General features: G+C 39.6%; 2 non-coding genes and 1 pseudogene across 2 annotated transcripts; all 3 read left to right on the plus strand.

Moving 5' to 3' along the window:
• Positions 1–7,944: 7,944 nt before the first annotated feature.
• Positions 7,945–8,017, plus strand: TRNAF-GAA (transfer RNA phenylalanine (anticodon GAA)). Its single transcript has one exon. It is a non-coding gene; the product is annotated as a tRNA-Phe (tRNA).
• Positions 8,018–14,502: 6,485 nt separating this feature from the next.
• On the plus strand, positions 14,503–16,237 carry LOC111748771 (etoposide-induced protein 2.4-like; annotated as a pseudogene).
• On the plus strand, positions 14,899–14,980 carry TRNAS-AGA (transfer RNA serine (anticodon AGA)). Its single transcript has one exon. It is a non-coding gene; the product is annotated as a tRNA-Ser (tRNA).
• Positions 16,238–17,960: the final 1,723 nt, after the last annotated feature.

The raw sequence follows: 17,960 nt of genomic DNA on the forward strand, positions 1-17,960 counted from the left end.
AAACGTGCTGATAGTCTTTGGAACTATTATTTGTAAAGGAACAAGAATGTTTTCCCACACTGTTCCTAAAGCAGGTCTCCATGCTAGTTGTCCAAGACACTGATAAATAACAACTAAAATTTATTAGGCATTTATTATGCGCCATGCACTTTCCTTACATTTATTGTCATTCAACCCTCCTAATTGCCTCAGGAGATAGGTACTTTTACTATGATCTCCATTTGCCTGGTGGAGAATATGAGGCACAGCGATAAGTAACTTGCTGGATGTCACTCAGCAGAAGTGATGCTTAAAGCGGAGCGGAAAACTTCACTGTGTTGTATAATTTATTTGTTCCGGGGTAAAATCCTGAAATATCTTTGACCAAGGTTATTGTGACAAACTCAGAGCAACAGCAAACTTATACATGACGTACCATTAATTCTTTTGGGGCATGGAGGTGTATAAGATGTAAAAACCTAATGCTTCAGAAATTTCACTGAGATCCTTCGAACCAAGAGCCTTGCTGAGATTGTTCATCTAAGTTCCTTCGTATTGAAGTAGGCAAAGCGTCTGTCTCAATCTGAAGGTCCCGATGTTCGAGCCTTAGAAAGAGCGCCTGGGTTTTCCATCTCTTCTACTTCGTGGGATAAGGTTATAAATGGACCTCTACAAACTGTAACTTTTTTCTGTTTTAACACTCTGCCAAGGAGTCCTTCAAGAGCTTTACCTGTCTCCTTTGGTAACAAGACAGCTTTTCAATAGGCTAACTGCAGAACAACTTAATACCAAACTCTGGATTCGTTACCTGTTACTACTGTATCACATTACCACAGATTTAATGGTTTAAAAACACACACGAATTTATTATCTTACAGTTCTGGAGGTCAGAAGTGCGAAATGGGCTGTGTTCAGGCCGGATTAAGGCATGTGAGGGCATTAAACATCGATAATCCGTGGTGCCCCTTCCTTCTACTTACTCAGGCATTCCCACGGGGCATGTGAGTTATCTGTATAAAAAAATGTGTGTGTGTGTCTTAGCTACCCATGTATTTTTAAATACGACGATAACATAAATGAACACAAAAGTGGCCTATGTCGTTTTAGCAGAATGAGATGAACAGCATTATGAAAATTTTAGTGGATGTGGGGTACTAAAATTTTTACTATATAACTAATCTTCTACAAAAAGAATATACTCTGTATTCTACAACAAAGAAAATGAGTCAGCGAGCTTAGTTGTTTCAACACTCAGTGTAAAATTCTATTGATCTTCTACAACCAAATATTGACTTTTACCATTTTTGCTTTAAACAGCTCATCAATTTTGATGCTTGTTTCATAGAAAATGCTATAATTATAAATGAACAAATGAAAAGATGTCTTAAAAGAAAATTTAATGATCAGAAAAACAAATATTAAGACAAATTACTTTTATTTCTAGGTAGATCTTGCATCTCTAACATGTTATAATTAAAAACATTTCTTTCTATTTTTTGCTCTTACAAATTCTTCAATGATTTAATCACAGTTAAGCTGCAGAATAATACCTACTTCCGTACATAATAAAGATAATGGGTGGAGTCTTTCTTGAATCATTGCTGTACACTCAGGGTTTTTTCATCTCTTTAGGTTCCAAAATCAGCGGTCTGTTGTGCAGTTTGTTATCATTAAAGTTAGGAATACGTGTAAAGCAATTTCAACATTGGGAAATACGCATTGTATTTTATCTTCTATTATGGAATCCTACATGCTTGCATGAGTAAAATTTGTCTTTCCTGAACCTGTAAACTTAGTTCTCATGTAAGAATGAGATTGTGGCATTTCTTCATAAAAGTTTGTATTTAAGCCATGGGGGTGAGCCTGCACTAATTTCTTGGATGCCTTCGTGCAGTCTTTATCAGATATATCCTCACTGTTTAAGAAGGAAAATCTATTTGAAAGAACTTCATATACATTCTTCCTCTTTTCATGCAAGATTCAAGTGTGTCAATGATGGTATATTTTGTGGTTAGGAGAAATTGACCTCTGGCACTCAATGATACTCTTGAGGTGCTCCTATGATTTTGTTTCTTTCTAATGCATCTGTGATGGAGAACTGCTGGATAATCAGTATTTGGCAGTATTTATATTGTTGTGTTTTCAAAACCTTCCTCTTAAATTATGTAAATACCCTATTAATGATTGGTAGAGATCTGTGCACGCCTTTAAATGTACTTCTGAATCTTGGAGACCTTGACTCTTCTGATGAAAATGCTGCAATATGTTATTCCACATAACCAACACAGGTACATACTCTAGTGTTTGCATTTTGTTGGCGGTGTCTTCAGTTTCTCTTTCGGCATCTCCTTTTTTGTGTCTGGTCTTCAGCAATACTTCTAAGGCATCTAGAATCTCATTGTACTATTCCGGGATTGCATTCATTGCTACAGCATGTACTTCCCAACATGTTTTAGAAAGAAAATTAATACTCTGTCACTGACTAAATATGTTTTAAGAAATGCCCATTGGTTAGCAGAGGTAGCAAAAAATGTGGAGAGTAACTGAACAGTACAAAAAACCAACTGCTTCCAGACAACAATGTTGCAGCTGCATTCTTCAAGATGAAGTGAATATGCAATACATGGTATGAAAATGGTATATTCATTACCTTCTAATATTTTCTGTTGTATGCCTTTATCATTGGCAGCATTGTCATAGGACTGGCCTCTGCACTTAGAAACATCAGTTTTGCACACTTCACATAAATAGTAAAGTACTTGATTTGTAATTTCTTCACCTGTATGACTTTTTAAGCTAGTAGATGTGATAAATTGCTTAACAGGTTTTCCATCTATGGAGATAAGTATCTTAAAATAATACTTAGCTGATCTGTATGAGCAAGATCAGGAGTGGAATCTACAGACAAACTCAAATATCGAGCTATACTTACGTCGCTGAAAATAATTAATCAAACTTTATCATTTATTAAGTTTATTAATTATCACATGTTGTTTTAGACATATATGATGGCTTGCCCTCTTTAGTGTTCTCATATTTTGAGATGTGACCTGCTAAAAATGGATCAAACTGACAAACAAGCTCAAGTAGACCTTAAAAATTTCTGCTTTGTGGGCCCCAAACACTTTCTTTCTCAAATAGACAGTCCACCTTCAGTGATGGTTTTAATGAAAGCACCAACGCATTGCAAAACGGCTTTCCAGTACTGACGTTCTTCATTAATTTGTGTTACCAGTTTATGAGTTAAGTGAAAACAGTGTCTTCAGTTTAAATATGACACCATACAATCTCTGTTTTCACATTTATCAAACATGTTCAAGTTGCTAAATCCATCCATAGCAAATCGAGAATTAAATGATTTAGGACAGAATAGTTTCCAAACACCTGAGAGAGATTCCTTCTTACAATTGTCACCATTAGCTTTGCACCCTAGAAGTATATTCTGGCTACAGAACCTTGTTTGTTTACCATCCAGATTATTTTGACAATGAATTTTCAAATGGTCCACTGTGATGTTGACAATCACTTGGCCCTCTTTTGATCCAGTAATTACATTAGAAGAAAAATTATTTTGCAAAGTAGGATCTGTATTTCTGTTATTTATGGGATCTGCAGATATGACAATTTCAGATTCTAAAATAGTTCCACTTTCTACACCATTATTAATTTTTTCTTTTAACTACAGCAAGGAATGGATGCAGAATTTAGAACAAATTCTATTATATTCATAATGCTATTAGTAATTTCAGCACTAGAGGTACCAGTACAATGATTTGCACCCATTAAAACCTAATGTTCAAAGGACAAAGTCTCTTCTGATTCATTATGTTTTAAAAAGGAAGTTGATTTTGGAATTGTCTTTAGGAATTCACAGATCTTTTTCTTTTTATCTTCTGTGAGCTTTCATTTTTGCAATCCACTTAGTTTGAATTTAATTTTTTAACTTGCTTGTACCATAGCAAATAAATTTGAATAATTGAAAACAAATAAAATTGATAAAAGAAGTAAAATTTATAAAATAAAAGTTACATTAAAATTTGAATGTTCACACTAAAATTAATATTTAAAAATTAATAAAAATTTAATTTACAATGTGTAATTTTGTTCTTCAGGTCTGAGACAGTCAAAAGAAATAGTACTTACAAGGCAATCAAAAATAATTTCATTCATTTGTGTACAATGTTTGTTGGTGGGCTCTTTGCGTATCTCCACAAGTGTTTTTGTCTTGAAATAATATCTAAAAACTTGCCCACTGACTTTTTGTACTTTGATGTTGCATCTTCACAGTTCATTGTACTACTGTTGATACCTGAACAGGGATAAGAATGATGGCAAAGAGCATGATACAAATACAAGGGTATGCTCAATCTGAAGATACATTTTGGCTCGCTTTGCGCAGGACCAGATACATCATGAGTCACATGACTATAGTGCTGCTGGCATGTTCTCACGTGATCTACAAGAGAGAACTAACTGTGAGGCTATACCTGATCTGTCTGAAATGAAAAGGAAAATATAATTGTTATTGTATGTAAAATTTATAAAATAAATTTATAAAATAAAATCAATATCATTTAACACCCTGTCAGTTCCCTTCCAGCATGGTGCTTGCTTTTCCTTGTGTCTTGTCTGCTTGGCATCTATGGGTCCCTGTTTTGTTTTGTTGATGCCCTAAGCACATGTTTACCATGCTTATTGGGTAATCTGTCCCCGGTCCTATAGGTCTAAACTGAAGATGTTGGCCGAGTTGCTTTCTTTCTGGAGACACTGGTGGAGAATTCATTCCTTGACTTTTCTGGCTTCCAGAGGCCACCCACATTCCTGGCTCATGGCTGCATCATTCTGACCTCTGCTTCAGTTGTCTCATTTCCTTTTCTGACTCTGGCCCTCCTGTCTTCCTCTTAAAAGGACCTCATGATTATATTGGGTCCGCCCAGAAAATCCAGATTCATTTTTCCATGGCAACATCCTTAACTTAATCAAATCTGCAAAGTCCCATTTGCCATGCAAGGTAACATACTCACAGCTTTTGGATATTACTACATGGATGTCTTTGCTGGGGCATTATTACACCTACCAGAGGCTGCCCTCTGATCTCCAAATATTCACATCTGACCCACATGCAAAAACATTTCATCCCAATACCTCCCCAAATCTCAATCCCATTGCAGCATCAATTCAAAGTCCAAAATGTCATCAAAATCTCTTCAGCTGAAAAGTCCCCAATCTTTTCATTTACATTGTCTAAATTAGGTCTGGATGAAGCTCTGGGTATAATCCATCCTGAGATAAAATTCCCCTGTATCTGTGAATCTGTAAAATTCAAGAAACAACTTATCTGCTCCCCAAAATACAGTTGCAGAACAGGTATAAGATAATAGTTACAGACATTCCAATTAAAAAAAGGGATGAAATTGAAAGAAAAAAAAAACAGTCACTGGTCCCAAGTAATGTCTAAATCCAGCCAGGCAATCAACATTAGCTTTCAAGGCCTAGAATGAATGCTCTGTGTTTTGATGGCTCTGCCATCAGAGTCATCCTTTCAGAGTCGTCTTTCCATTGTTATGAAATAGAAAGCATGTGTTTGCAGCTGAGCAGTTTCATCAGACCGTTTCATGCCTGAGGAATATTAGGAGTGTGAGATAGGTATTGAGGGGTATGTGATTTACTGAGGGGGTTGTCTTTAGGATGGGAAAGGGAAAGTAGCCAAGCATTAATATGTCCTTGGGTGAAGTCTAGATTTGGCCTGACCCATGTAGCTATGAGTCGGAATCAACTGTAGGGCAATGGGTTTGTTTGTTTTTATGTGACAGGGGAACTGGGGTATAAGTCCCATGACAGAATTGTCCTTGAGTCAAGGGGTTTGGACTTTTGCACCTTCCATCCCCTCCAGTCAGTCACTGAGTGTTGCTGGGAATGAAATGGTGGCATAATCTCCAAACCAAGGCAATTCACTGGAGAAGGTCACAGGGATAAACCATTGCGGGGTTGGGTGCAGTGGCTATAAAAAGAAAGTGGGAAAATTAAAGAAGTTGGTAGGAGTACTAAGATCATGTACTACTGAAAAACAATTTGATGAGTGGAAGATACTCTAGGTTTGTAATTATATATCTGAAGTGTGAATGTCCCATGTGTCATCTCTTCATTTAAACTGAGGCTAGAATCACATAGAGCGAAATGCAGTTCAATGAATAATACATATATATTAAAAAAAAATTTTTTTTTTATACACCATGGAACCAACATCCAGACCAAGGTAAAGAAATTTTCACCTCCCAGGAGCTCCCTTGTACCTCATCCCAATCAATTCTAAGTTTCTGACCTCTACTAGCATAAATTAGCTTTTCCTGTGCTTTGAAAAATAAGAAATAAAATCATATAGCACATGTTCATTTTAGTTATGGGTTCTTTCACTTAATACGTTTTTTATTAGATGCACCCACACTGTTTCTAGTAGCAGTATTTCTTTCTTATTGTTCTGTCATATTCCATTATGTGAATACTGGAATCAGACCTTTTTCATTCGTTTTACTGTTGCTATATATTTCAAATGGACAATGCTACTATGAACATTCTTGTACATGTTTTTCAAGGGCAATAGCATGCATTGTCCTACAGCTGTGGACTTGCTGGGTTCTAGGTTGTATGTGTATTTTGTTTGAGGCAACATTTGCAAATAGTGTACCAAAGTGGATGTACCAGTTGACAGTCTCATCAGCAAGCTATTAAAGTTTCAGTTCAGTATTGTCAGAGACACTTGGTAAAAGGTAGTATTATTTCATCGTGTTTGATAGTTGTGTTTATGCATTTTTTTAGTGAAGTATATGGTTTTTTTTTATATGTTAAGTCTTTGCTATTTCTCATTTATTTTCAGTCTTTTTTTCTTAGGGTTTCATAGGAGTTCTTCAAATAGTCTAGATAAGGGTCCTTTGTCAAATATAAGTATTGAAATCTTCTAGACTGTGGTTAATTCCCTATTCTTAAGGAGAAGGTGGCTTGAAAAACTTTGTAAGATGAGAAAAAAAAGAAAAAATGGATAGGGAGAGAAGTGGAAAAAACAAGAGAAAGTTCCATTACATCTTTCCTGGTGGTTGCAGGAAAAAATGGGCAGGGCAATTTACTAGGGCAGGAACCTTGGAGTGGGATAATGGGATGGAATGCCCTAGGAAGAGACGGTGTTTTGGGTCTGCAATTTCTTTACTTATTTCCTGGCGTAGTTTAGAAGTTTAAAAATAGTGAAATTTGAAACATTGGATTTTCTCTCTGATCATCTATCGAGTTTACCAAAACCCCTTAGAAATATGGCAAATATTTCAAGGAGGATTTTCATGAAGCTTCTGTCGTGAGAGAGTTGTGGCTTTAGAGGAGAGTATCCTTTCCTTGAGGCGGCTTGAAACCGTGCACGCTCATTCGCTTTTTACAATTCCCAACAGCTCTGCACTTTTCTCCTTTTTCAAGTATGTTTTGCGTACTCATACTTATTAAACACATTACCCGATGGATTCCCTTGAGATGTTTCCCCGTTTCTACTCCGTGTTTCTCCTTACCACCCAGGGCGCCCATGCCAGCACAAGGAAGACAAAGAAAAGGAAGGAAATAGAGAATCAGAGTTGGCTTGCTCAGGTTTTTCTCATTTCGAAGCCAGAAGCCCGCGACGCCGTTAACTGGCTCACTAATGCTCTGTTCCCTTTTCCAGTGTCATGGAAGACTAATACAGAAAAAGGACTGAAAAAAGACAAAAAGAACAGGCTCAATCATTTCGTTTGATATTTCCTTAGTTTTCCGGGCAGTGGTTGGAGCGTGAAAGAGCCAGAGGTTACCAAGCAGAAAAGCATCGCCCCGTTTTACATATTCCTCCCCTTTGTCATCTTGTAATAATGTAGAACAAATTAAGAGTAAATATTTGAAAACACAGTAGCCATGATCATGTTTTACACCAACGATTAAAACAGAACTTTCAAAGTAGCTGAAATAGCTCAGTTGGGAGAGCGTTAGACTGAAGATCTAAAGGTCCCTGGTTCGATCCCGGGTTTCAGCAACTCACTTCGGTTTTGCATAACAGCATTCTTAAAAAACATTGCATTCCAAGGCTTTGCAGTCTAATAGAACTGTACAGCACAAGTATCCGACACAGAACTATAGAAAAAAAAGAAAACTATGTCAGTCTACAAGCATTCCTGGTGCAGCCGTTAACGTTGCGCTACTGACAAAACGTAGGTGGTCGCTCAGGAAGAGGGACATGGCGTTCAGCTTCGGTAAAGATTTACAACCCTTGGAAACTTATAGGGCATTTCTACCCTGTCCTACAGGGTCGCTATGAGTCAGAAGCTACTGGACCGCAATGGGTTTGATTGGGTTTGGTTTTGAGGTCTTCCATAAAGCGCTAACCGACATTTTGCATATTTTATTTAAAATTTCAAAAATAAGGAACTGAAATTCAGTGAGGAAAGCTAGGAACTGATGCAGCAAGGAATGCAATATGCTACATGCTGTTACGCTTAAAATTTTCATTTCTGTCCTGATATTACGTATTATGTGTATGATATGAGGATGCTAAGGGGAAAGGAATGTTTTTAATCACAAGAAATGTTTAAAAATCCTGTGGAAAAAGAATCACTACACTATATGAGAAAGGTCCCCGCGTGGCACACCCTGCGCTCGGTAATCTAACGGTAACTGAAAGGCTGGCGATTGGAACTTACCCAGTGGCACCGTGGACGAAAAGGTCTGGAAATCTGCTTCCTTAGAAATTGTTGTTGGTTGCTATCCAGGCGATTCTGACTCATGTTGACTCCACGTAATCTTAAATGAAGCAGAAGGCAGAGACTTTTCTTCCGGTAAAACCACCAATCTTTAGGTTACCCCAGACTCAAGCCGGTTGCCGTCGACTCATAGCGACCCCATAAAAACCAAGCCAAACCCAGTGCCGTCGAGTCGATTCCGACTCATAGCGACCCGATAGGGCACAGTAGAACTGCCCCATAGAGTTTCCAAGGAGCGCCTGGCGGGTTCGAATTGCGAATCCTTTCTGTCGGGTTGGAACTGCGGATCCTTTGGTTAGCAGCCCTAGCACTTAACCACTAGGCCATCAGCGAGTCCATAGGAGAGTAGAATTGACCTATGGAGTTTCCAATAGAGCCTGGTGGATTCGAACTACTGACCTTAACCACTAAGCCACCAGGGTTAGCATTCAAGTGCAATTGTGCCCCTGGTCATCCGCAAAGATTAAACCAAAACCCCAAAACCACTGTGGTGGAGTAGATTACGACTCACAGGTGTAATCTTTTCCGGAGCCGACCGACCGCCTTCTTTCTGCCGCATAGCCGCTGGTGAGTTCAACCGCCAACCTTTTGGTTAGCAGTCCAGCCCCTAACCACAGGGCACACCTTACATATTACAGCCAAAGAAACCTTATGGAGCAGTTCTACTCTGTAACACATGGGGTCTCCATCCATGAGTTGGATCTATTTGATGGCAGTGGAGGAATACCCATCCAGCATCAACAGGGAATGCTTTACCTTCCCCCATTCCAATTTCGTGTTTTCCCTCTGTCTCCCACAGTGAGAGCCCTGGTTTCCAACAACCTCAATATGTGTACTCATTTTCTCAAGCCTAAAATTTACACGAAATAATATCAGAATTGAGCATTATTTAAATTAAAAAAAAAAAACTACTGCATAGAGTTTAACATTTACTTGCCATTCTTGTTTACAATGAGGACAAAGCACTAAGGTAAACTTTTATTTGAATCTGTTCTCTCTTTTTTCTCCTATGTGGATATGTTATGCTTTTGAAATACGTTAGATTTATTTGTTCCTATTTGTATTTAATTTTAGAGTATTTTCACAAACACTTGAGTTAGTTTTATTTACTTATTTGCCTCCCTAAAACACTAGTATGTTTCCAAGAGTCAAAAGAATACAGAAAGTTATATTCAGACAAGTCCAAGAGAATGTTTATCCTGTAATTCACCCAGGTGATGGAATGGAAGCAGGCTGCGGGCAATCTGGTGGAAGACCATCAACCAGGAGCAATATCTTTCTTCTTAGCACTAAGGTATCCTTCTCTAGGTTTGTTTGTGTCCGAGAGAGCACAGCGTCGGGAGTTTGGAAACAGTTGAATTGAACATAAAGTGAATTTATCTTGACTTAGTCCTAAAAGACTCTGAAAACAGTCCTGAAGACTCCTCTGCAGTAGGAAGGGTCTTGCTGGAGTTACAGTTCTGCGGTAGAATGTGTGCTTAACATGCAACTAAGCCTTGGGTTCAAACTCCGGTATCTCCACTTTTCTTTTCTCGCAATACGCGCCCAAAAATCTTACTCTCAGAAACTTACTTCTTTCTTAAGTTGACTTGTTTTGGCCTTGGTATTTCTTTATTAACTAACTAGTTGAGACGATGATGCTCACTTAAATTTATTTGTTGTCATTTCTACTATCCACACATTCTCTTCAAGCACTCTCAACAATCACTGATATAAGGGCCACTGTCTGCACCACTCAAAAACTTAGTGGTCCCTTGAAAGGGTTTGCGGGAAAGCTGAATGCAAAGAGCCTCGAGAATCTGAAAGAAGAAAAACCTGCTCTGTGCCTGGGAAAAATCAATGTTCCTTCTCTGGGATGGAGAACACAGGATTCTCATAGAATGTCAGGGAAAGGAGAATTAATTCCTGCCAAAGAAGAGAGCCATTTCTTTGTCTCATGTCCTTCTCTGGCATGTTCTAAAACACTGAGAAGTAGATGTTTAACCCAGGTTTGGGCTGAGGAGGCAAAGACTCGCTGCCAAGTCTTGTCAACCTCTCATTCACAGACACGGATATCAGACATGGAGATTGAGCAGGCGGAAGCCATCAAAGATCATAGCAAAGTCTTTGTCCATCTGTTATGAACTCTTGAGGAGGCTGCCAAAGAAGAAATAGAGCGCAAATCCTAAACACTCATGGGTCAAAAGAGGGGAGCACAGACACATTAACCCAGAGACCTCGGGTAAGGTCTATATTGTTTCAGGGCAGTTGCCAAATCCTTGTGGAATGATTCTACATTTCCCTATAAATATTTTCAAGTATTGATCCTGAGAATAAAAATAACAATATTGATGAATCAATGTGAATTCAATCATGCAAGCTATAAAATATGAACTAAAATGCTTTTCGTGTTTTGAAGTAAATTAGGAGAAAATCTTTTAGGGGACCCTGTAGTTTTTTTTTTTTTTTTTGTAGTTGTAGAGGAAGGCTTGAAGCGAGGAAAGGGTTAGTTTCTTCATAGAAGGGGGGATGGGTTATGGTAGAGGAGATGAGAAGCCAAGAGTCCTGAAGTTCTTTTATAATGCATTATCCCCTTTACTCTTCTTTCCAAAAGCTGTAACTATCTGCTTTTTACCAGTCTGTCACAGGTAATCCCTAAGCCAATTTTGAGGTCACCTACCTGAGTTGCCAGGGACTAACCTTCACTGACTCATACTCATAGTGGCCCTATAGGGCAGAGTAGAACTGCCCCCACAGTGTCCCAGGAATGCCTGGCGGATTCAAGCTGCTGATCCTTTGGTTAGCAGCCATAGCACTTAACCACCAGCCACCAGGGTTTCTGAGTCGGAATTGACTCCATGGCACAGGGCTTGGTAATCTTCATTGCCTCTGTGCCTATACTAAAAAAAAAAAAAAAAAAAAGACTGAGGAAAAGGTGGCTGAGTATGTAATCATGAGCAGTTGTACAGTCTTTGGCTTCCTGTGGTCACAGTTCCCCTCTTTAAACTTCTTTTGAGCTAAGAGCAGGATGTGAAAAGTAAAGGGGCCAGAGAGAATTTCTTTAGAAAAAAGTTGAGTTTCAAGAGGTTTCATTTAAGAGTTAGGAATACAAGGAGCAAACAAATGGGAACTTTCTTATTATTATTATTTGCATTTCAAGCAAGACCTAGTAAACTTCCCCAGTCTCAGTGGTGCTTACTATCAAAGTTGCCAGGCCCCTCCTGCTTCTGCTCTCAACACCGCTCTCACCACATGCATGGAAATCATAAATTCCTGCAGCTGCCAGGGCAAAACCAATAGTGAACAAGTCTGAATGACAAAATAAATAAATAAATTCAAACTCGCGTGAGCCCTCCACAGTGCTCAGCCTGTCTACCCCGAGAAGGAAAGAGCAACGAATCACTCTCAAAGGCAAGGTAGTCTTGAGCAAAACGAACTGACTCCTTTTCTGGGATAACCCTGTTTCTCTTTTCCTTGTCCTCTTCCTCTCTCCCATTTTTCTCCTTCTCTTCCTTTATTTCACCCCATTCCCACTCTTTACTCTGCGTTAGCTGATACTCCTCTCTCTTTCCTCATGTGCACTCCAGAATGTTTTCACAGTAGTTCAGCACACTCCTAGGCCCGTGCATGCCCATTTTAATCTCTGTATTGAGATTCACGTGTAGTTGATACCCTTATTAATCCTAACACTTGATGATTTTTTCCCCTGTATGCCCAGTGTAAGCTCTCCACAGCATAGGCTGAGGCTTTTTCAGGCCAGCTGCAGAGCTGGCACAAAGGGAAGGCAAATGAATGTTTTGCTTGTGAGACAGAATCCCCACAGTGCTGTGTTCTTTACCTGGAGTCCCCCTCTACAGTGTTGTATTGGAAAATTGTTTCCTTTGCTGCGCTTCACCTGTCCCCCTCAGCTTTGAATTTGAACCCTGCTTTTTTTTGCTTGGAGGTTATATACAAACCCCATTGCACCTACATAGTATGATTAAGAATGTTGCAGACAAAACTTGTGTGAACTCCCTACTTGTAAACCCTTGATGGATTCATTTGTTCCTATTCGTATTTAATTTTAGAGTATTTTCACAAACACTTGAGTTTTTATGAAACTTGGTGAGCAGTCTTGGGAGCAGTAACCACGGACTGACTCCATTTCCTTGGACAATGAAATAAAGGTGCCTTTTTGTTCACCCATCTCAGTTTCTCATTTACTGGCCAATAAAGTCATGCCAAATAAAAACCCTGGGTTTCCACCTGGTAACACTAGAACTGAGAAGTCTTGGACCTCACGCCGGGCAGAAAGCAGCTGTAAAAGAATCTAAAATATTTTTTGGAGGAAATATTCTAAAAACTTATATCTGAAATTACAGTCACAACCAAAATGTGGTTAAGGCAGAAAGCCTTGACTCCGCTCATCCGAGACTGAGGTTTGAGAACCTGTTCAGGCACATGGAGGACTTTTACTAAAATTCACTTTGTAAATGGTCTTCAGCTGCTGCGATTTCCTCATTCATTCCTGGGAGGCTGATTCTGAAAGATGAGCTGTCACCAAACGGAGAGTTTCTTCTTTATTTTGCATACTCTTCTTTGTTTTCAGTCACACCTGAAGCCCGTTTTTAGACCACAGCGCTCTGGCACATACACTACTTGTCTTCTGGCTTCTCTAGCCTTCTTAGCCTTGATTCACATATGTAAATTAGAGTTACAAACAAATAATATTAATTTTACTTCCGTGTTTAGCTAAAGGAGTCCTTGGGTGGTGTAAATGGTTAACTCACTGGGCTGATAACCCAAGAACTGAATGTTGAAATCCACCCAGAAGCACTGGGAAGAAAAAAACCAGCCATTACAAACCCTATGGAGCACAATTTTACTCTGCCACACAAGGGGTCGCCATTCATCAGAATCACCTCTAAATGACTGGTTTGGGGTTTTTTTTGGTGTGTATTTGTTTTATTTTAGCCAATAATGGCAAATTATAAATATGGATAGCAGACTTGATTAAGATCACGGTCATTTTGAAACAATAAATTATAAAAGTAAATAATAGTACTTCCTCAGATTTTTATCTTCTCTTGGGTTCTAGGTGTCCAACAAATTTCACAATATCATAAGCAGCAACAGAGTTCTACTGCTTGATCATTAAGTGGCCAGCTCCACATTCCACTCACCCAATTCCTGAAATTGTTTCTACTTTATTTAATTGGAAGAGTCCAATATTCTGGCACAGTCAAATTGATACAAAAGTTTCTAATGCCCACAGACATTTAAAACACAGCTCTTAGAAGGCATCAATCTGCAGACCAAAATTTGAACAGCACTAACGAAGAGATAGGATCTACTGGGGGTGAGACAATATCCAAAGAAATCCTTTCTTCTTTTTGTTTAAGTTGAGGCTTGGTTCATGAAGAGGAAAATGCGTACAAGTTATTCAGCTTAATGACTTATTACATATGTATATCTCATATAGCCAACATTCAGACCAAGATAAGAAATTTTTCAGCTCTCAGAAGCTGAAATTGGATTTGTATCTATCCCAATTAATTCCAATCTTCTGACCTCTACCACTGTTTTCCTGTGTTTTGAAATACTGTAGGTGGAATCGTACACTATGTGTTCATTTCAGTATAGACTCTTTCGCTCAGCATAATTTTTATTAGATATATCCATATTGTGTCTAGTTGCAGTAGTTCTAATTTATTGCTGTCATATCCCATTGTATTACTACTGTACATCACAATTTTTTGTTCATTTTGCTGTTGATGTACATATAAAACAACTAATGCTGCTGTGAACATTTTTGTACATAGGGTTCAAGGAAAATAAGCCTTCGTTTTTCTTGGGTCTAAATGCAGCTGTGGAGTTTTAGGGTTATAGGTCTTATATATATTTTGTTTCAGGCAATATTTCTAAATAGTCTGCAAGTGTGAATGTGTCAGTTGACAGTCTCATCTGCAATGTAGGAAAGTTTCAGTTGTTCCATATCATCAGCAACACTTGATATTTTCAATTCTTTTATCTTCAGCAATTTTGGTGGAGGGGAGTATCATTTCATTGTGTTTTAATCTGCATTTTCCTTATAATTAATGATGTTCAGCACCCCACCAGATCAGCTACAGGACTGGCTGCAAGGGGCACAGGTCCAATTCCATGTGGGGAAAAAAAAAAAGTCCCTGGTAAGGCAGCTGTAGTCGTGGCCGAGTGGTTAAGGCGATGGACTAGAAATCCATTGGGGATTCCCCGCGCAGGTTTGACTCCTGCCGACTACGGACCATTTGGGGCCCTGGGGGTGTATTGGTAAAGAGTGGCTCCTTGGAAAGCACATGGGTCACTGATCATTCCGAGTCCTAGTTTGCTCCACTGTGACGGTTTTTAGTTTCTTTTAGTTTTGTTTTGCTTTTTAGGTCTTCTGTGGCCCTCAGCCTTGAACGTGCTGAACCCGCCCTTGACAGAGCTGCCTTCATAAGAGATTTCGAGGCGCTTCTCTCTCCCCGTGTAGTTGATGGTTTGGGCGGTGAAGAGATGGTTGGAGGTGTCAAAATATTTCTCCAGGGCCTTGCCAGGGGAATCAAGGACTCCATCTGGGGTATCTATACCATTTCGAAGCTGGACGCTCCAATACTGTAAAAGAGGGAGGAAAAGCATAGAAGAAGGCTAGTAGCGACCTGACGCAGAAAGAATCCCAGAGTACAGAGCCTAAACAAGACAAGTGAGCCACGTATTGCTGGTAGAATTTTCCAGTGCTGCGCTCGGAATGGAGGAATATTCTGCTTGAGTCTCCTCTTGTTTCATCAAGTGTTTATTCCTGTGATTCAGTCAGTAACAGCACAAATTATTGGTCATCTATCACTATCGAAATGTTTGATCGTGGCTGGAATTCTTCCTCACGTCAATTTTCAGTGCTCTTTGGGTGCTCCCCTGTTCGTGCTTAGCAAATGTGTCAATGTCATTTGGTTCCAAAGTATAGCTGACCAGGCATTTGAGGTAACAGGGAGGAAGCCTCGCCCATTCCCTAGTGTCAGGAAAGCAATTGCTGATATGCTCTTCAACCTCTGCCTCAGGCTCTTTTCCTTCTCCAAGGGAAGTTTGGGAGTCTCTTCATCCATCCTGTTATTCAGCTGGTTTGTCTCCTGCATATGTCCTTTCTATATTCACTACACTGCTTTGAGTAGTACTGATTCAATAAAGGAATTGAAATGCACAAGCTGTTGTCAAACACAGAAAGAAACTGGCCCTCCTAATTTGAATTTGGTTTGCCCTTTGCTTTGCTCACAGAAACGCAGTTCTCATACATTATCAGTGGCTGCCTCTTCCATCCTCTTTCCTTTATTATTTATCAGCACCAATGAAGCAAAGGTCCCTGGCAAAGTGTATCATTTTTAAGTTAAGCCTCTTCTCTCTGGTGGTCTTATTAAGTAACAGACCCTTCCATAAGATGGTCTACTGCAGTCTGCTCAAGCTCTGCAGAGAAGTTCCCTTCACCACGTCCATCTCCTGCCAAACTTAATGCTGCTGCAGGCCACTGACTTCACCTGCCACCCACAGGGAACGGGTAGGATTGGAAGGAGGATGTGGAAACTCTTTTCCCTGTTCACCTCCCCTGACCCAGGGAAGACAGGACTCTTTCTGCCAAGGGCGCTTTACATATTCTGTTCTCTCCGAGGAATTGGAACTTTGTCTCTGGTACACTTAAGCAGAATCTTCCTGACACTAGTATGTGGATTTTAAGGCCATGAGTCTGAAAAGACCACAGGTTTTCCTGTAGCTATTTTCTAGCATTTGCCAGACCTTGAGCCATTTTTTTTTTTTTTTTTTCTGCCTGTGCCATTTACCCTCCCACCTCCCTTCCCTGCCTTCCACCCTTGGATGAATGCATTTTGTAAAGCTAGCTGTTGTAATTTGTGGATTTGTTATTTCTGTTGTTTTTCTGTGAAGCACATACATTGGATGTGGTGGGTGAAGGGGTGTCTCAGTTGCTCCTGATCACTCCCTTTACAGCTGTCACTGTCGTGTTTTTCGTAACTTGGGTTAGGTTTTGGTCTCGCTTGTTCCACTGCAACGAATGAGTCTGAAGAAATGAGACAGGAGGAAAGACCTGGCAGCCAAATCTGTTGGGTTTTGAGGAGTGTTTTTCTTTCTTCCCCTTAAAGAGAAAAGGTTTCTTCACTGGGACATAAAGTTTCCCAACGATAGGGAATTACCAATTCTGGAAAAGTGCCACTGCAACAGAGAATGATCAGAGAACCTGAACTTTTTAACTCTGGAGGTCTGAGGTTTACTGTTGGCCATCGTTGGGTCTGTTTGGTATTTCAAAGGAATATTAACCCCGTGCAGTGGAGTCGATTCCGACTCATAGCGACCCTATAGGACAGAGTAGAACTGCCCCATAGAGTTGCCAAGGAGCGCCTGGCGGATTCGAACTGCCGACCCTTTGGTTAGCAGCCTTAGCACTTAACCACTATGCGCCCAGGGTTTCCAAAGGAATATTGGGTGCTGCTAATAGGAACTGAAGGGGTATGTTTATTAAACCCATTGAACCTGTGGGGGGCAAAAAGCAATAAAAGCCATGTTGATGAAACAAAGCATTATTAGGGAATTTCCATACAGAGGTTGACAGTAAGATTCTCACGAAGGACAGAGAAGCATTGAATGTCATGCAGGTAGAGGTCCAGCCGAGGCAGTGTGAGTTGCGGGCTTATATACCTGGTATTTATGCGGGAGGATGTGTGCAGGGAGACCAGGGAAAACATATTCAATCTTTGATGGATAGGGTTGTTTTTGTACTAGTTAATGGCATCCCCTTGGCAGTTACCATAAAGTTAGGTGTTAATTGTGTTTTTTCCTGGCCCAGGTCACAGCTCAGTCAAGGCCTCTGGTTTTTCATCAGAGTCCTTTGCAGGCAGACCTATCTTGTATTGTTCCTGGCCCTCACACCAGTAACTTCTAAAATTGCTTATTGGGCAGTTGAGTATACTCTTTTGTGAAGCACATGTTTAATCTTTGCTTTTTCTCATCCATTTTTCAGCCTTTTTCTTATTGTTTTGTAGAATATCTCCAAATATTCCATATAAGGATTCTCTGTCAGATAAAGTATTGAATATCTTCTCCCATGCAAGAAAAATTTTGCTGAAGATCATTCAGAAAGGTTGCAGCTGTACATAGATAGGGAACTGCCAAAAATTCATGCAGATTCAGAAGATGATATGGAATGAGGGATATCATTGCTGATATCAGATGGATCACGACGGA

Source organism: Loxodonta africana, chromosome 1, assembly GCF_030014295.1.
Source record: "Loxodonta africana isolate mLoxAfr1 chromosome 1, mLoxAfr1.hap2, whole genome shotgun sequence".
Lineage (NCBI taxonomy): Eukaryota > Metazoa > Chordata > Mammalia > Proboscidea > Elephantidae > Loxodonta > Loxodonta africana.